Raw genomic sequence first — 20,363 nt, 5'->3', positions numbered from 1 at the left:
TGCAAGCTCCGCCTCCCAGGTTCATGCCATTCTCCTGCCTCGGGCTCCCCAGTAGCTGGGACTACAGGCACCTGCCACCTCGCCTGGCTAGTTTTTTGTACTTTTTAGTAGAGACGGGGTTTCACCGTGTTCGCCAGGATGGTCTCGATCTCCTGACCTCGTGATCCGCCCGTCTCGGCCTCCCAAAGTACTGGGATTACAGGCTTGAGCCACCGCGCCCGGCCTGTTTATTTTTGAGACAGAGTCTCACTCTGTCATCCAAGCTAGAGTGCACTGGTGCAATCTCAGCTCCCTGCAACCTGCTCTTCCCAGGTTCAAGTGATTCTCATACCTCAGCCTCCTGAGTAAGTGGGATTACAGTCATGCACCACCAAGCCCGGCTAATTTTTTTGAGACAGAACCTCACTGTCTCCCAGGCTGGAGGGCAGTGGCGCGATCTCGGCTCACTACAAGCTCTGCCTCCCAGGTTCACGCCATTCTCCTGTCTCAGCCTCCCAAGTAGCTGGGACCACAGGCGCCCACCACCATGCCTGGCTAATTTTTTTTGTATTTTTAGTAGAGACGGAGTTTCACTGTGTTAGCCAGGATGGTCTCGATCTCCTGACCTCATGATCAGCCCATCTCGGCCTCCCAAAGTGCTGGGATTACAGGCGTGAGTCACCGCGCCCGGCCCATGCCCTGCTACTTTTTGTACTTTTAGTAGAGATAAGGTTTCACCCTGTTGGCCAGGCTGGTCTCCTCAGGTGTTCCACCTACCTTGGCCTCCCAAAGTGCTGGGATTACAGGTGTAAGTCACCGTGCCTGGCCAAGGGGTAAGGTTAGAGGTAAAGAAAGGGACGTTATTAACATTTTGTTTAACATTTTTTTATTTTTTAACTTATTGCAATGACTATGTATAGCTTTTTAATTAAAAAGCACAGGTTATTTTTCATAGTATGCATGGTACTGTTTTGTGATTACAGAAAAGAAATTAATGTTTGATATAAGACACTGAGAAAATAAAGTATAAAAACCACCTGTGGCTCCGTGAAAGAATATCATTTTTTTCTTCCTTGATTCTGCATTAAAGGAAATAAAAGAAAAACACTTTTACTATTTAGGTATATGACCATAGATGATTTATTTCTTGGCTAAGTAGTTCATTTTTATTTTTTGTTCATTTTGCATACTTATACTGCACAAACACTTTGGGTACAACTTAACACACTGAGGTTTTCTTTTTTTTTCTTTTTATTTAATTATTATTTATTTTGAGTCGGAGTCTCTGTTGCCAGGCTGGAGCGCAGTGGTGCGACCTTGGCTCACTGCAACCTCCGCCTTCTGGATTCAAGCAATTCTCCTGCCTCAGCCTCCTGAGTAGCTGGGATTACAGGCGTGTGCGACCATACCTGGCTAATTTTTGTATTTTTAGTAGAAACGGGGTTTCACCATGTCGGCCAGGCTGGTCTTGAACTCCTGACCTGATGATCCACCTCGGCCTTCCAAAGTGCTGGGATTACAGGCGTGAGCCACCGCATCCGGCCTCACACTGAGGTTTTCATCTTCCATTCATCTTTTCTCTTCTTGTTCTTCATATACAGTCATCATTCAGTGTCCCTGAGGGATTAGTTCCGGGACCTCCCTCAGATACCAAAATCCACAGATGTTCAAGTCCCTGATATAAAATGGCATAGTATTTGCATATTATCTATGCATACCCTCGTGTATACTCTAAGTCATTTCTAGATTACTTATAATCCCTAATACAATGTCAATGCCCGGCAAATCATTGTTATACTGTCTGTTTTAGGGAATAATGATAAGGAAAAAAGTATATGTTCAATATAGATGCAGGGTATTTTGCAAATATTTTCCATCTGAGGTTGGTGGAATTCAGGGATGTGGAATGAATAAATACAGAGGACCACCTATATATATTTATGTTACTGGATGGCAATATTTTGAAATATGAAATACACAAGCCCTTGGGGTCCAGCAATTCTGCATCTAAAATTCTATTCACGTGAGTAGGAGTAGGTAAATAGTAGAAACAAATTTGTTCATTTTGAAGGTGTTTATAAAAGCAAAGACTAGCAACAACCTTGATGGTCATCAGTAGGAAATTGAGTAAGTAAATCATCATGTAACTTTACAGTGAAATATTTTGTAGTCATTATAAGAGTGCATCGGCTGGGTGCGGTGGCTCAGGCCTGTAATCCCAGCACTTTGGGAAGCCGAGGCGGGCGGATCACGAGGTCAGGAATTCGAGACCAGCCTAGCCAATATGGTGAAACCCTGTCTCTACTAAAAATACAAAAATTAGCCAGGCGTGGTGATACGCACCTGTAATCCCAGCTACTCGGAAGGCTGAGGCAGGAAAATCACTTGAACCCGGGAGGCAGAGGTTGCAGTGAGCCAAGATCGCGCCGCTGCACTCTGGCCTGGGCGACATAGCAAGGCTCTGTCAAAAAGGAAAGAAAGTAAGAGAGAGAGAGAGAGGGAGGGAGGGAGGGAGGAAGGAAGGAAGGGAGGGAGGGAGGGAGGGAGGGAGGGAAAGAAAAGAAAGAAGAGTATATCAGGGCAGGCGCGGTGACTCACGCCTGCAATCCCAGTCATTTGGGAGGCTGAGGCGGGTGTATCACTTGAGGCCAGGAGTTTGAGACCAGCCTGGCCAACATAGTGAAACCCTGTCTCTACTGAAAATACAAAAATTAGCCAGGCATGGTGGCTCGCACCCGTAATCCCAGCTACTCGGGAGGTTTAGGCATGAGAATCACTTGAATCTGGGAGGCAGAGGTTGCAGTGAGCCAAGATCACGTCACTGCATTCCAGCCTGGGTGACAGAGTGAGACTCTGTTTAAAAAAAAAAAAAAAAAAAAAAAAAAAAATATATATATATATATATATATATATCATACATGCAAAGATACCCCAAAATCTGTACCTCAGTAAATAAGCAAGTTCCAAAATCATTTGGATTGTGTGATTCTCTATTTTTGTTTTGTTTTGTTTGAGACAGGGTCTCACTCTGTTCCCAGGCTAGAGTGCAATGGCACTCACTGCAGCCTCTACCTCTTGGGCTCAAGTGATTCTCCCATCTCAGCCTCCCGAGTAGTCTATGTCTATTTTTTAAAATATAATAATCGGCCGGGCGCGGTGGCTCAAGCCTGTAATCCCAGCACTTTGGGAGGCCGAGACGGGCAGGTCACGAGGTCAGGAGATCAAGACCATCCTGGCTAACACGGTGAAACCCCATCTCTACTAAAAAATACAAAAAACTAGCCAGGCGAGGTGGCAGGCGCCTGTAGTCCCAGCTACTCGGGAGGCTGAGGCAGGAGAATGGCGTAAACCCGGGAGGCGGAGCTTGCAGTGAACTGAGATCCGGCTACTGCACTCCAGCCTGGGCGACAGAGCAAGACTCCGTCTCAAAAAAAAAAAAATATATATATATATATATAAAATAATCATATCTAAGTATATAAGCACAGAACATTTTTGGAAGGATATACATGAAATTAGTAACAGTTACATTTAGGGAAGGAGTCTAAGGGGTAAATAACTTTTACTTTTTCATCTTATACCTTTGTGTACTGATGCATTTTTTCTTTTTCTTTTAATGTGAGTGTATGTTACATTTGTAATTTTAAAAAACTAGCTAATAGAAATGTGGTTTAGGGCTGGATGCAGTGGCTCACACCTGTAATCCCTACACTTTGGGAGGCTGAGGCGGGTGGATCACCTGAAGTCAGGAGTTCGAGGTCAGCCTGGCCAACATGGTGAAACTCTATCTCTACTAAAAATACAAAAATTAGCCGGAGGTGGTGGTAGGAGCCTGTCATCCCAGCTACTTGGGAGGCTGAGGCAGGAGAATTGTTTGAATCCGGGAGGCGGAGGTTGCAGTGAGCAGAGATCATGCCACCACACACCAGCCTGAGTGACAGAGCAAGACTCTGTCTCAAAAACAAAACAAAACAAAACAAATGTGGCTTTGCTATATATAATTCTAATATGTATTTATTAAAGAAAATACAGACTGGGTGCGGTGGCTCACACCTGTAATCCCAGCATTTGGGAGGCCGAGGTGGGTGGATCACGAGGTCAAGAGATTGAGACTATCCTGGCCAACATGGTGAAATCCTGTCTTTACTAAAAATACAAAAATTAGCCGGGCATGGTGGCATGCACCCGTCCTCCCAGCTACTCAGGAGGCCGAGGCAGGAGAATCGCTTGAACTTTGGAGGCAGAGGTTGCAGTGAGCAGAGATCTCGCCACTGCACTCCAGCCTGGCAACAGAGCAAGACTGTCTCCAAAAAAAAATAGTCCATTAAATAAACACAAAGTTTCTTAAAGAAACAGTGTGATTAAATAAAATATTATCCCCATATTATTCAAAGACAACCATGTTAACATTTTAATTTATTTCCTTCTAGTTTTATCTCTATATATATTTATACATTTTTAATATTTTACACATTTTTTTTTGAGACAGAGTTTTGCTCTGTTGCCCAGGCTGGAGTGAAGTGGTGTGATTTCAGCTCACTGCAACCTCTTCCTCCCCAGGTTCAAGCAATTCTCTTGCCTCAGCCTCCCAAGTAGCTGGGACTATAGGCACACACCACCATGCCCGGCTAATTTTTATATTTTTAGTAGAGACGGGGGTTTCACCATGTTGGCCAGGCTGGTCTCAAACTCCTGACCTCAGATGATCCACCCGCCTCGGCCTCCCAAAGTGCTGGGATTACAGGCGTGAGCCACACCATGCCTGGCAATATTTTACAAATATTTTACATTTTTTTTTTTTTTTTTTTTTTGAGACGGAGTCTCTCTCTGTTGCCCAGGCTGGAGTGCAGTGGCGTGATCTCCGCTCACTGCAAGTTCCGCCCCCGCAAGCTCCGCCCCCCGGGTTCACACCATTCTCCTGCCTCAGCCTCCCGAGTAGCTGGAACTACAGGCACCCGCCACCACACCCGGCTAATTTTTTGTATTTTTAGTATTAAGCTCAGGAGTTTGGGACCCGCCTGGCCAACATGGTGAAATCCCGACTCTACAAAAAATACAAAAACTAGCTGGGTGCGATGGCGCACGCTTGTAGTCCCAGCTACTTGGGAGGCTGAGGCGGGAAAATCGCTTGAACCCAGGAGGTGGAGGCTGTGGTGAGCTGAGATCATCGTCCCACTGCACTCCAGCCTGGGTGACAGAGCGAGACTCCGTCTCAAAAAAAAAAAAAAAAAAAAAAGAAATAACTACTGTTTACATTTAAGAGTATAAACTAAATCCTCTGCAGAGCTTTCTTCGGGAAGTTGATTTTAGTCTTTTTACACCATTCCTTCTATATGTGTACATTTTTGTTTTGCTTATCTTCATTCGATATTTCTATATGCTTCTTCACGTTTTTATAAACAACTTATAAATATAATTTTAATAGTTATAAAATATCCCAGCAATAAACAATCCTTTCTTTAAACATTCTCCATTAACGAACCACTAAGTTGTTTCCAAGTTTTTGTGATTATAAACAACTCAGATGAACATTTTATACCTACATTTTTTTCTCTGTATCAAATAACATTTTTATGTCTCGGCAGTGGAGTTACTGGGCTAAAGGATGTACCCATTTTCCAGGGTCTTAAAAACCACTGTCAGCTGGGCGCAGGGGCTCACAACTGTAATCCTAGCACTTTAGGAGGCTGAGGTGGCAGGATCACTTAAGGTCAGGAGTTCAAAACCATCCTGGCGAACATGGTAAAAACCCGTCTCTACTAAAAATACAAAAAATTAACCAGGCAAGGTGGTGGGTACCTGTAATCCCAGCTACTTGGAAGCCTGAGACAGGACAATGGCTTGAACCCAGGAGGCAGTTTGCTATGAGCCACTGCACTCCAGCCTGGGTGACAGAGAGAGACTCCATCTCAAACAAAACAAAACAAAACAAAACATAACCAAAAAAACCACTGTCAAATTATTTCTCAAAAGTGTTACACTTCTGGCCAGGCATGGTGGCTCACGTCTGTAATCCCAGCACTTTGGGAGGCCGAGGCAGACAGATTGCTTAAGCCCAGGAGTTCAAGACCAGCCTGGCCACCATGATGAAACCTTGTTTCTAGAAAAAATACAAAAATTAGTCGGGCACAATGGTACACACCTGTAGTCCCAGCTACTCGGGAGGCTGAGGCAGGAGAATCTCTTGAACCCGGGAGGTGGAGGTTGCAGTGAGCAGAGATAGAGTCACTGTACTGCAGCCTGGGCAACAGAGGGACTCTGTCTCATAAATAAATAAATAAAAATAAGTGTTACACTTTTTTACATCTCCATGCACAGTGCATGAAACATCCTGTACATTTCATTATGTACGAAGGGCACATGCATTCTGGAGGGGGAGAAAAGATGGGAACGGAAGGGGTTCTGCTTGACAAAATTGGGTGGGAACACCTGGAATTTAAATATGTATCTTTAGGTCTGGTTCACAAATGTAATCTCAGCCCTTTGGGAGGCCAAAGAAGAAGGAATGCTTGAGGCCAGGAGTTCAAGACCAGCCTGGGCAACATAGCAAGACTCCCATCTCTACAACAAATTTTAAAATTAGCTAGGTGTGGTAGTGTGCACCTGTAGTCCCAGCTACTCAGGAGGCTGAGACTCGAGGATCGTTTGAACCCAGGAATTTGAGGCCACAGTGAGCTATGATGATGCCACTGCACTCCAGCCTGTGCAATAGGGTGATAACTTGTTTTCAAATAAATATGTACATAAACAAACAAACATCTCTGCCTGTTTGCTGCTAGTTTTCCCTTTTCCTTCCTTTTCTCTAACATTGCAACAGTGACCACCAATCATTGATCATTTACTTCGTGCCTGACACTGTGCTTTACACTTTGCATGCACTATCTCATTCATTTCTCACAAAAACCCTATGACATTAGTGGTTTTTATCACCCCCACTTTACAGATGAGGAAACTGAGGCTTAAAGTGTTAAGTGTCTTCATGCACACATATGTTTATTGCAGCACTATTCACAATAGCAAAGACTTGGAACCAACCCAAATGCCCATCAATGATAGACTGGATAAAGAAAATGTGACACATATACGCCATGGAATACTATGCAGCCATAAAAAAGGATGAGTTTATGTCTTTTGCAGGGACATGGATGAAGCTGGAAACCATCATTCTCAGCAAACTAACACAGGAACAGAAAACCAAACACCACATGTTCTCACTCATAAGTGGGAATTGAACAATGAGAACACATGGACACAGGAAGGGGAACATCACACACCGGGGCCTGTCGGGGGGTGGGGGGCTACAGGAGGGATAGCCTTTGAAGAAATACCTTTTTTTTTTTTTTGAGACGGAGTCTTACGCTGTTGCCCAGGCTGGAGTGCAGTGGCGCGATCTCGGCTCACTGCAAGCTCCGCCTCCCGGGTTCCCGCCATTCTCCTGCTTCAGCCTCCTGAGTAGCTGGGACTACAGGCGCCCGCCACCGCGCCCGGCTAATTTTTGTATTTTTAGTAGAGACGGGGTTTCACTGTGGTCTCGATCTCCTGACCTTGTGATCCGCCCGCCTCGGCCTCCCAAAGTGCTGGGATTACAGGCTTGAGCCACCGCGCCCGGCCAGAAATACCTAATGTAGATGACAGGTTGATAGGTACAGCAAACCACCATGGCACACGTATACCTGTGTAACAAACCTGCACGTTCTGCACATGTATCCCAGAACTTAAAGCATAATAATAATAATAATAATAATAATAATAATAAAGTGGTAAGTATCTTTTCCAAGGTTGTGTAGCTGGTCAGTGGTGCAGTTGAGCTTAGAACCAGGAAATCCAATTCCCTTTGCCCGATTTTGCATGATCAAACTCTCCTTGACAGGTAGAAAAAGTAAGTCCTGGAAAAGTGATGTGACTTGCCCAAAGTCAGGGAAAGAGCCCAGCCCAGATCCCTGGATTCTTTCCACTGTGTTCCATTGTCTGGTTGCAGGATGCTGATCTAAGGAGTTGGGACCTTAGGAACTTCAAAACACAGCCATAGAAAATCTTCCCGCAGGGCTTTTGGGTTACAACAAGATTCACAGCCTCTCAGAGCCACAGTCCCAGCAGTGCATCTCCCCTTCATGGCTGGGTGCTGTCTGTCCGTATTAAAAAAAGGAGGGCCCGGCCGGGCGCGGTGGCTCAAGCCTGTAATCCCAGCACTTTGGGAGGCCAAGACGGGCGGATCACGAGGTCAGGAGATCGAAACCATCCTGGCTAACACAGTGAAACCCTGTCTCTATTAAGAAATACAAAAAACTAGCCGGGTGAGGTGGCGGGCGCCTGTAGTCCCAGCTACTCGGGAGGCTGAGGCCGGAGAATGGCGTGAACCCGGGAGGCGGAGCTTGCAGTGAGCTGAGATCCGGCCACTGCACTCCAGCCTGGGCGACAGAGCGAGACTCCGTCTCAAAAAAAAAAAAAAAAAAAAAAAAAAGGAGGGCCGTGCGCGGTGGCTCAAGCCTGTAATCCCAGCACTTTGGGAGGCCGAGACGGGCGGATCACGAGGTCAGGAGATCGAGACCATCCTGGCTAACACGGTGAAACCCCGTCTCTACTAAAAAGTACAAAAAACTAGCTGGGTGAGGTGGCGGGCGCCTGTAGTCCCAGCTACTCGGGAGGCTGAGGCAGGAGAATGGCGTAAACCCGGGAGGTGGAGCTTGCAGTGAGCTGAGATCAGGCTACTGCACTCCAGCCTGGGCGACAGCGCGAGACTCCGTCTCAAAAAAAAAAAAAGGAAATAAGGGCTGGAAGCAGTGGTTCATGCCTGTAATCCCAGCACTTTGGGAGGTCAAGGTCAAGAGATTGAGACCATCCTGGTCAACATGATGAAACCCTGTCTCTACTAAAAATACAAAAATTAGCCGGGCGTGGTGGCACCTGCCTGTAGTCCCAGCTACTCAGGAGGCTGAGGCAGGAGAATCGCTTGCACCTAGGAGGCGGAGGTTGAAATGAGCCGAGATCACGCCACTGCATGCCAGCCTGGTGACAGAGCAAGACTCTGTCTCAAAAAAAAAAAAAAGAAAGAAATAGCAGTTAAGCACTCACATGCCCAGACAGGGAGGAAGTCGGGCAACCCCAATGCATGTTCAGCCACGGCCAGTCTATGGGGAAGACCATGAAGCATTGAGAGCAACAGAAAAGAGGAGAGAGAAGGGAAGGAAAATACCTGAAGAAAGAGAGAATACTGGTGAAAGGCAGCAAAAAAAGCAGTGGAGAGGGAAGAGATGCCCCCAAGAAGGGAACTGAGAAGTGGCTGGCCCGGAAAGGTAAAAGAGGACCAAATGCCCTGCCCTGAGTTCCCACTCTATTTTTATTTCTTCATTTATCTTTTGAGATGGAGTCTCACTTGAGCCCAGGTTGGAGTACAGTGGTGCGATCTCAGCTCACTGCAACCTCCACCTCCTGGGCTCAAGCAATCCCCCCACCTCAGCCTCCTGAGTAACTAAGACGACTGGCGTACACCACCACATCAGGCTAATTTTTCTATTTTTTGTATAGATGAGGTTTTGCCATGTTGCCCAGGCTGGGCTCGAAATCCTGGGCTCAAGTGATCCACCCTCGTTGACCTCCCAAAGTGCTGGGATTACAGGTGTGAGCCACCTTGCCGGGCCACATCACTTATTGTTATTATTCAAAGAATGTGCTAAATGAAATACTGAGGTTTGAACAAGATGCCCTGAAATACAGAAGCAAGAGCAAGCAGCTTGGTGTGAGGCCCAAGTCAGGGAAAGTTCAGGTTCTTGTTCCTTGATTTGCTGTTTTCAGGGGTCTTTGTTTGGAGTCCAGAGATGAGAGGAGGAAAACTGCCCCCACCACCCACCAGCTGTATAATTTAAGGGGTCCAGCCCTGATGCCCCTTTAGAATCCGTGCATTCCTCTAGCTGCTGGAGTCGTTGGTTGCTGACAGCTCACAGCTGAGTCCCTCTGTGGTTTGGTCACACTGAAGGGAGTCATCACTCTGAAGTCACGTCCCTTTCCCAGTGCAACTCATATCCTTGGCTTGTTCGGCACAGGTATAAATACTCAGCCTCCTCATCTCAACTCAGAACAAGTCTGATGGGCCATCTCAGCTTCAGAACTCTCGATGGGACTGGCCGAGGCCTCCACTGAGACTGCGTTACAGTACAACTCTTCCCTCTGCCCAATCCAGCTTCCTTCCTTTTCTTTTTTTCTCCTTTCTTTCTTTCTTTTATCTTTTATCTTTTTTTTTTTTTTTTAGTAGAGATGGGGTTTCACCATGCTGGCCAGGCTGGTCTCAAACTCCTGACCTCAAGTGATCTGCCTGCCTTGGCCTCCCAAAGTTCTGGGATTACCAGGTGTGAGCCACCACGCCTGACCCTAATGGGGTTCTGACAAAATCCAGGAATTCAGTGAAGGGTGGGTGGACCTGTGAGTGTGTGAGTGAGGGATGTGCGTATTTGTGAGCCACAGATATGCACACGTGTACTTGTGTTCACTGCGAGTCTGACGGCGTGGGTGCATGCATGCGTTAACCAGTGCTCTGCTGACATCATGGTGGCCAAGCATGTAGAGATGTATGTGCCCATGGATTCCCCTGTCCAGGCTCCCACAGGACCTATCTCCTTGGTTTCTCCACCTTCCCCTTGGTACACAGGAGGCATGAGTGTCCAGGAGGGGCCAGGGTTTGAATTCCAAAGCCCAGCGGCCACTTTCTTATTCCCACCATGTCTCCCAAGAGTAGTTAGGGTCTGGACTCTTAAAACATCAAGCTGGGCCGGAGGCGGTGGCTCATACCTGTAATCCCAGCACTTTGGGAGGCCGAGGTGGGTGGATCACTTAAGGTCAGGAGTTCGGGACCAGCCTGGCCAACAAGGCAAAACCCCGTCTCTACTAAAAATATAAAAATTAGCTGGGCATAGTGGCACACGCCTATAGTCCCAGCTACTTGGGAGGCTGAGGCAGGAGAATTGCTTGAACCCAGGAGGCAGAGGTTGCAGTGAGCTGAGATCATGCCACTGCATTCCAGTCTGGGCAACAGAACTGGATTCTTTTTTTTTTTTTTTTTTTTTTGAGACGGAGTCTCGCTCTGTCACCCAGGCTGGAGTGCGGTGGCCGGATCTCAGCTCACTGCAAGCTCCGCCTCCCGGGTTCATGCCATTCTCCTGCCTCAGCCTCCCGAGTAGCGGGGACTATAGGCGCCCGCCACCTCGCCTGGCTAGTTTTTATATTTTTTAGTAGAGACGGGGTTTCACCGTGTTAGCCAGGATGGTCTCGATCTCCTGACCTCGTGATCCGCCCGTCTCGGCCTCCCAAAGTGCTGGGATTACAGGCGTGAGCCACCGCGCCCGGCCTAACAGAACTGGATTCTGTCTCAAAAACAAACAAACAAACAAATGAACAAACAAACCTCATCAAGCTGGCCAGGCACAATGGCTTACACTTGTAATCCCAGCACTTTGAGAGGCTGAGGCAGGAGGATCACTTAAGCCCAAAAGTTTAAGGCTACAGTGAGCTATGATCACACCACTACACTCCACTCCAGCCAGGGTGACAGAACAAGACCTTGTCTCTATAAAAAATAACAAAATAAAACATTAGCTCTTGCTAGGCGCAGTGGCTCATGCCTATAATCCCAGCACTTTGGGAGGCTGAGGTGGGCGGATCACGAGGTCAGGAGTTAGAGACCAGCCTTGCCAGCACGGTAAAACCCCGTCTCTACTAAAATTACAAAAAATTAGCCGGGCATGGTGGTGTAAGCATGTAATCCTAGTTACTCAGGAGGCTGAGACAGGAGAATTGCTTGAACCTGGCAGACAGAGGTTGCAGTGGGCCAAGATTGCGCCATTGCACTCCAGTCTGCATGACAGAGCGAGACTCCTTCTCCAAAAAAAAAAAAAAAAAAAAAAAAAAAAAAAAAAAAAAAAAATCAGCTCTTTATGAAGTAGAGTTGGCATATGGGCCAGGGAAGTCGGAGAACAATGTGGTTTTCCCTAGGAGGCAGCACCCACAGCTTTTAGCCCTATCTGGCCTCCAATGTGGGTGGTAGATATCTACTACATTGGTGGAGGCCATATGGTCCTGGTTAAGAGTAAGCTGTAAAGTGAAACTGCTGGGTTCAAATCCCAGCTTTGCCGCTTAGCTGTGTGATTTCAGCAACTTACTCTCAGATCCTCTACTTCCATCCCTGGGAAGTGGGAGTATTATAATAGCAACAACTTTGAAGGGTTTGGTATTTTAAATTTATTTTTATTTTTTATTTTATTTATTTTTTTAATAGAGACGGGGTCTCCCTAGGTTGCCCAGGCTGGTCTCGAACCCCTGGGCTCAAGTGATCCTCCCACCTCAGTCTCCCAAAGTATTGGGATTACAGGTGTCAGCCACAGTGGCTGGCCCCCTGAAGGATTTGTCATAAGGCTGAAATAATGCTGAGCCCATACTCAGTGCTCAATAGATGTTAGTTTTATTACTATTTTGAACACATACTAGACAAGTAAAGGGCAGAGAAACATGCTTTTCCAGAAGAAAATGCCTTTGTCACACGGGTAAATTATCCAACCTTGTGAAACAGGTACTATTTTCTTTTCTTTTCCTTTTTTTTTTTTTCCCCTCTTGTTGTCCAGGCTGGAATGCAATGGCAGATCTCGGCTCACTGCAACCTCCACCTCCCAGGTTCAAGCGATTCTCCTGCCTCAGACTCCCAAGTAGCTGGGATTACAGGTGTGCACCACCATGCCCAGTTAATTTTTGTATTTTTAGTAGAGACAGAGTTTCACCATGTTGGCCAGGCTGGTCTCGAACTCCTGACCTCAGGCAATCCACCCACCTCAGCCTCCCAAAGTGCTGGGATTACAGGTATAAGCCACCATGCTTAGCCCCATTTTATTTTTTGTTTTGTTTTAAAGAAATAGAGATGGGATCTCGCTATGTTGCCCAGGCTAGTCTCAAAGTCCTGGGCTCAAGTGATCCTCCTGCCTCAGCCTCCCAAAGTGCTGGAATTACAGGTGTGCACCACTGCACCCAGTCTGTGCCCATTTTATAGATGAGGAGACTGAGGCTCAGCAGTATGATGTAACTTGTCCCAGGTCACAGAGCAAGTAAGTAAAACCAGATTTCACTTGCTGGTCTGCCTCCAATTCCAGTGCTCGATCTGCCACCCCACAGCTGCCTTGTTGTTTGGCCTAGAAGCTTCGTCCTGTAAGCTCTGATCTGTGCAGATATTTGCCACCTACATGTCTTTCTCTCATGTTGCCTACTCACAAGAGAATATGCAGGGGTTTGCAGGTGGTCAGATTTTACAAGAAAAAAAAAAATAGACATTTCCACACAGAAAGAAACGCCAGGGAGACAGTTGAGACAGTTGGGCAGGGAGTTCTTGGAGGAAAATGGGAGGTTCAAAAGGCAATTAATGCTACTGTCTGAAACTGTAAACAGATAGTTACTGGCTCTGACACCACCAGCACACAGACAAAAGGCAGACAGAAACAGCGCACCACAAGGAAGCTGGGCATAGGCTACGCCCAGGGTGGAAATTAAATGTTTTCCTGAAAGCAGAAAGGAAAACCGTAGTTAAAGCCAAGCCATGACTGTAAGTCTGTGACTCCATGACAGTATAAGCCAGTGAGTAAAGGGCCTTCATTTGCACCTAGGCGTTGTTGTGAATCTTAAGGCCTTACTCCACATTCTCTCTTGACCTAAGTTTGTAAAACAAAAGTAATAATTAGAAGTGACTCTTCAGCATATACTGTTATTTTAATCAAAGATAGATATATACACACACACTATATGTGTGTGTGTATATATATGCATATATACACACATATATTTATACTATATATGCTACATATACATATATATGTGTGTGTGTATATATATATATTATAGGTGTGAGCCACCACACCTGGCCCCATTTTATTTATTTTTTGTTTGATTTTAAAGAAATAGAGATGGGATCTCACTATGTTGCCCAGGCTGGCCACAAACTCCTGGGCTCAGATGATCCTCTTCCCTCAGCCTCCCAAAGTGCTGAAATTACAGGTGTGCACCCCCATATATATATGTGGAGAGAGAGAAAGATGTGTGGCTGGGCACAGTGGCTCACATCTGTACTTTGGGAGGCCGAGGTGGGAGGATCGCTTGAGGGCAGGTGTTGAAGATCAGCCTGGGCAACATAGCGAGAGCCTGTCGCTACAAAACAAAACAAAATATACATATATTGTTTTGTTTTGCTTTGTTTCATAGATACGGAGTCTCACTCTGTCACTCAGGCTGGAGTGTGGTGGTGTGATCTCGGTTCACTGTAACCTCCACCTCCCGGGTTCAAGCGATTCTCCTGTCTCAGCCTCCTGAGTAGCTGGGACTATAGGCTCACATCACTACACCCAGCTAATTTTTGTATTTTTAGCAGAGACAGGGTTTCACCATATTGTCCAGGCTGGTCTCGAACTACTGACCTCGTGATCCACCTGCCTCAGCCTCCCAAAGTGCTGGGATTACAGATGTGAGCCACTGCACCCGGCTTTTTATATATATATATATATATACACACATACACACACACACACACACACACATATATATATATATAGAGAGAGAGAGAGAGAGAGAGAGAGAGAAAGGCCAGGTGTAGTGGCTCACGCCTGTAATCCCATAATCCCAACACTCCGGGAGGCTGAGGCAGGTAGATCACCTGAGGTCAGGACTTCAAGACCAGCCTGACCAATATGGTGAAACCCCATCTCTACTAGAAATACAAAAATTAGCTGGGCGTGGCCGGGCGCGGTGGCTCAAGCCTGTAATCCCAGCACTTTGGGAGGCCGAGACGGGCGGATCACAAGGTCAGGAGATCGAGACCATCCTGGCTAACACGGCAAAACCCCGTCTCTACTAAAAACACAAAAAATTAGCCGGGCGAGGTGGCGGCGCCTGTGGTCCCAGCTACTCGGGAGGCTGAGGCAGGAGAATGGCGGGAACCCGGGAGGCGGAGCTTGCAGTGAGCTGAGATCTGGCCACTGCACTCCAGCCTGGGCGACAGAGCGAGACTCCGTCTCAAAAAAAAAAAAAAAAAAAAAATTAGCTGGGCGTGAAACTGTGCCCTGTAGTCTCCACTACTCAGGAGGCTGGACAGGAGAATCGCTTGAACCCAGGAGATGGAGGTTGCAGTGAGCCAAGATCGGCCACTGCACTCTGGCCTGGGCAACAGCGCAAGATTCCGTCTCAAAAAAAAAAAAAAAATGTATATATATATATATATATAGAGAGAGAGAGAGAGAGAGAGAGAGAGCGCACACATTGGCACATTGGCACATTGTTGGCAAGTTTCCTCAGCATTCTTGGTTGTAAATGACAGAAAAATCAATGCACTGATGCAAACAAAGCAAAGAATCATAATAATTATTATTATTTACTGACTTACAACTGGATCAAGGATTTCAAAGATTCCAGTTCATGTCCTTGCCATGTCTTGGCTCTGCTTTCTCCTGTGGCTTCAATCTCAGACAGACATGCTCCTCCCCAGGGTGACAAGAAGGCTCTCAGGAGCTACACCTATGCTTTTTCCTGTTGGTTAAAAAAGAGTACCTCTCTGGGGCCTGGCACAGTGGCTCACGCCTGTAATCCCAGCACTTTGGGAGGCCGAGGCAGGCAGATCATGAGGTCAGGAGATCGAGACCATCCTGGCAAATACGGTGAAACCCCGTCTCTATTAAAATACAAAAAAATTAGCCAGGCATGGTGGCACGCACCTGTAGTCCCAGCTACTCGGGAGGCTGAGGCAGGAGAATGGCATGAACCCAGGGGCAGAGCTTGCAGTGAGCGGAGATCGCACCACTGCACTCCAGCCTGGGGGACAGAACAAGACTCCATCTCAAAAAAAAAAAAAAAAAAAAAAAAAAGCCTGCCTCTCTCCAGCAAAAATCTCAGGTCTCCCACTGATTGACTTCCATTGGGTTATATGCCTGTTCTTCAACCAATCCTGTGGCCAGGCTGGGTCCCAGGGCCAACTCTGGAGCCACAGGTGGGCAGAATAAGTTCCATCCAAGATACAGGAACTGATATTGGGAGAGGGAGAGTTCTCCAGGGAAAACTGGGATGCTGTTTCCAGAAGACACATGTTCACCATCTGGTAGCTGCTGCCTCTCTGTTAACCAAACTTAATGAGAGGCTGTCATCAGGAATAATTTTCTTGTATTTTTACTAGAGATGGGGCTTCACCATGTTGCTCAGGCTGGTCTCCGACTCCTGAGCTCAGGCAACTGCCTACCTCGGCCTCCCAAAGTGCTGGGATTACAGGCATGACCACCGCGCCTGGCCATGTTTATTTCTTATCTTCGTCTCACTTCATCAATGGGCAAATTGACAGAAAGGTTAAGGAATTGGCCCAAGTTTACACAGAGAGTAAGAAGTGGAGCGAGGCCGTCCTTTCCAAATTCTGTGCTTTAGTTTCTCCGGGAACTACAGTTAGAGCTAATCGCTCGCTCAGAATTGCCGGCTCTGTGCCAATGAGGAAGCCCTGAGCCTTCTCAAGGAACATCCTGAAAGGTTAACCAATGTGGGATGGCAGATATCATCCAGATACTCATGAGGGTTTGTCCTGGAGCAGTGCCTGGACACTGAGAGGTGTGATAGCAAGGCACGTCTGATCCAAGGATCGTTATGGGCTCAGGAGCTGATATTCCTTGGTAGCCCTGCTTCCCTACCCACAGGAGTGGAGGAGAAAGAAGGCAACACAGAGAAGTGCCAGGTTGAGCCCCTGACCTGCTGTTAACCAGCTGTTATGTGTCTTGAATAAACTCCTTTAAGATCTTTGTGGCCAGGTGTGGTGGCTCACGCCTGTAATCCCAGCACTTTGGGAGGCCGAAGTGGGTAGATCACCTGAGGTCAGGAGTTTGAGACCAGGCTGGCCAACATGCAGAAACCTCGTCTTTACTAAAAATACAAAAATTAGCAGGATGTGGTAGTGTGTGCCTGTAATCCCAGCTACTCGGGAGGCTGAGGCAAGATAATCGCTTTAACCCAGGAGGCGGAGCTTGTGGTGAGCCAAGATCGTGCCATTGCACTCCAGCCCAGGCAACAAGAGCGAAACTCCATCTGAAAAAAACAAACAAGATCTTTGTCTGTCTCTGCATCCATAAAATGGGCATAATAACGCCTTCCTCAGGGTTAGTGAGGATTCTATTAAATATTGCAGGCAAAATAATGCGTGCTTGGCTGGGTGTAGTGGCTCAGGCCTGTAATCCCAGCACTTTGGGAGGCTGAGGCAGGAGGATCACTTGAGCTCAGGAGTTCAAGACCAACCTGGGCAACATAGTGAGTCCTCATCTCTACAAAAAATACGAAAAATTAGCTGGGCGTGGTGGTGTGCACCTGTAGTCCCAGGTCCCCAGGAGGCTGAGATGGGAGGATCTCTTGAGCCAGGGAAGTCAAGGCTGCATTGAGCCAAGATCACGCCAGCCTGGGCAACAGAGCAAGATCCTGTCTGTAATAATAATAATAACAATAATAATTCTTGCTTGTCACCCAGCTCATCTCCATGAGGTTAGTTCTGTCCTTTCCATATTATCCCCCTTCTCCATCCCCCAGACTTAGCAAGAGCAAGGCAAGGAGAGAAAGGAAAGCATCTTTTATCTTTTCCTAGCCAGCCCGGTGGGATCTCCTCCCCTCCTCCCCTGCCCAGCATCCATAATAGCACGAAATGTGCACGGAACCTCGCGTTGTGTTCCTGGGTTTGAGTCTCAGCTCAGCCGTCCTCTTCCTAGGCTTGTGACCTTGGATAAGTCCCTGTCACCCCCCGCAGCTGAAGAACATGCTCCCTCACCGAGTCTGATGAAAACGCCCTCCGCAAACGTGCCTGGCACATGGTTTGTTTATTCTCTGGGTCTGAAACGGTGAAAGGGGCAGAGCTGGGTAGGTCGGGCTGCCTTGGGCAGGGCTTTGGTCAGCAGAGGGGCCGGCTTCACGCCACTTCCCATCTCCTGAATAATTCATGACAAACAAAATGACTGGGCCAGACCTGGGCCCTCCCTCCTCCTGTCGTGAAGGCAGAAGAGTTTCTAATTACAGATCAGCCGGCCAGGCTCCCTGGGCTCCCTGGGGCCCCTGGGCGCTGCACACAGGGGGCATTTATGGGAAAAGACCATGGAGGGGAGGGGTTCGGTCCCAGCCCCTTTCCAGAAGAAACTCAACTCCTTTTGAAATTGTAGCCTTGGCCTGCTAAGGCCCAGGAAGGGACTGGGGAAAGAAACTTAGAAGAGGAAGAGAAAACCCTGCCGAGGGGTCAGAGAGAAGCGCCCAGAAAAAAATGTCAGGTCAAGGAAGGGGTTCTGGGGAAGTCCTGGTAAGAGGAATGCACGGGGCATCAGGGAAAGAGATTTGCTCGAGTCCCATGGAAAGCATGACAAAGCTGGGCTTCAAAAGGAAGCTGTCCTTCGAAAATACATTGAAAAGAATAAGATCCAGCGTTCTACAGTACAGTAGAGAGACTAGAGTTAATAATTTGTCATAGAGCTCAAAATTGCTTGACTGGGAGTGGTGACTCACGCCTGTAATCCCAACACTTTGGGAGGCTGAGGTGGGCAGATCACATGAGGTCAGGAGTTCGAGACAAGCCTGTTCAACAGGGCAAAAAACTCCGTCTCTACTAAAAAAACACAAAAATTAGCTGGGTATGGTGGCAGGTGCCTGTAATCCCAGCTACTTGGGAGGCTGAGGCAGGAGAATCACATGAACCTGGGAGGTAGATGTTGCAGTAAGCCGAGATTGCGCCACTGCACTCCGGCCTGGGCCACAGAGTGAGATTCCATCTCCAAAAAAAAAAAAAAAAAAAATTGCTGGAAGAGAGGAACTGGGATGCTCCCAATATGAAGAAGGGGTGAATATTTCTGTTAATGGGTGTCCCAGTTATCCTGATTTGATCATTATACATTGCATGCATGTATCAAAATACCAGATGTGCCCCCAAAATATGTACAATTATTATGTATCATTTTTTTTAAAAAGGAAGATGTCTTGACTCCAAAAGCACAGCCTCTCAGTTACACTACAATTTCCTCATTCATCTGTAAAATGGGGAGATGCCCAACACCTACCTTACAGCATTACTGAGGAGTTACAAGAGTTAATAAATATAAAGTGCTTAGAATACTGCCTCACACATAAACTAAAAATATATATTAGTAGTTGTAGAGTTTTTTTTTAAATATATTATGCTCCCTCCATAGAGTGGTCAGTAAAGGGTGAAGGTGACAAGAAGAGAAGATTTGGGGAGATTGTTAGACAGAACAATGATTGTGAGGCAGTTTAGTATAGTGATTAAGATAAGGAGCCCATACATAATACCGTAATAATAATAATAATAAAAGAGGTCAGCTGTGGTGGCTCATGCCTATAATCCCAGAACTTTGGGAGGCTGAGGTGGGCAGATCACTTGAGTTCAGGAGTTCAAGACCAACCTGGGCAACATGGTGAAACCCCATCTCTACTAAAACTACAAAAATTAGCCAGGCATGGTGGAGGGTGCCTGTAGTCCCAGCTACTTGGGAAAGTGAGGCATGAGAATTGCTTGAACCCAGGAGGCGAAAGTTTTAGTGAGCCAAGATGGGCAACAGAGTGTGACTCTGTCTCAAAAAATAAATAAAATAAAAAAGAGGCCGGGTGCAGTGTGGTGGCTCACACCTATAATCCAGCACTTTGGGAAGCTGAGGTGAGTGGATTGCTTGAGTCCAGGAGTTCAAGACCAGCCTGGGCAACATAGTGAGACCCTGTCTCTACAAAAAGTACAAAAATTAACTGGGCATGGTGGTGGGTACCCAACTGCTTGGGAGGCTGAGATGGTAGGATTGCTTGAGCCTGGGAGGCAGAGGCTGCAGTGAGCCAAGATCGTGCCACCGCTCTCCAGTCTGGGTAACACAGTGAGACCCTGTTTCAAAAAAATTAAAAAAGTAAGGATTCCAGAACTAGGTTGCCTGGGTTCAAATCCCAACTCTGCCTCTTACTAGCTGTGTGATCTTGTGCAAGTTTGCTGTAGGTCTCCGAGCTCCTATTCACCGTCTAAAATAAATGGTAGCCACTGCAGTTAGTGGAGAGTGGTGAACAAAATGGCCAAGGTACCTGTCCTCATGGAGCTTACAGTCTAGCAGGAAGGTTCCATTAATCAAGAGCATTTATTGCATGCCAACTGACTGCAGGTCCTGTGCACTCTGCAGACATTCTCTTAACAAAATTTCACAGAATCCACCCCTGTCTTACAGATGAAGAGGGTGAAACTCAAAGAGGTCACAGGCAGAGAGAGGATTTAGAACTGCAAGGTCACTCCACAGTATGGATGAGTCACCACATTAGCATGGTGAGCGAAAAAAAAGCCAGATGCAAACGAGTATACATTGTATGATTTCATTTATATG

The 20,363-nt window shown here is 46.9% G+C and overlaps 1 long non-coding RNA gene across 2 annotated transcripts; it reads right to left on the bottom strand.

Annotated features, from left to right (window-relative positions):
• Window positions 1-839: 839 nt before the first annotated feature.
• Window positions 840-15,510, bottom strand: LOC135966342 (uncharacterized). Of its 2 annotated transcripts, none has more exons than XR_012420769.1 (2): window positions 15,380-15,510; window positions 840-1,058 (listed from the first exon to the last, which is right to left on the bottom strand). It is a non-coding gene; the product is annotated as an uncharacterized lncRNA (long non-coding RNA). The 2 variants fall into 2 exon arrangements; XR_010579625.2 differs by lacking the exon at window positions 15,380-15,510 and adding an exon at window positions 6,122-6,241 and having other exon boundaries at window positions 849-1,058.
• Between the last annotated feature and the right edge of the window lie 4,853 nt (window positions 15,511-20,363).

Source organism: Macaca fascicularis, chromosome 11, assembly GCF_037993035.2.
Source record: "Macaca fascicularis isolate 582-1 chromosome 11, T2T-MFA8v1.1".
NCBI lineage: Eukaryota > Metazoa > Chordata > Mammalia > Primates > Cercopithecidae > Macaca > Macaca fascicularis.
This window is presented reverse-complemented; position numbering and strand designations above follow the sequence as displayed.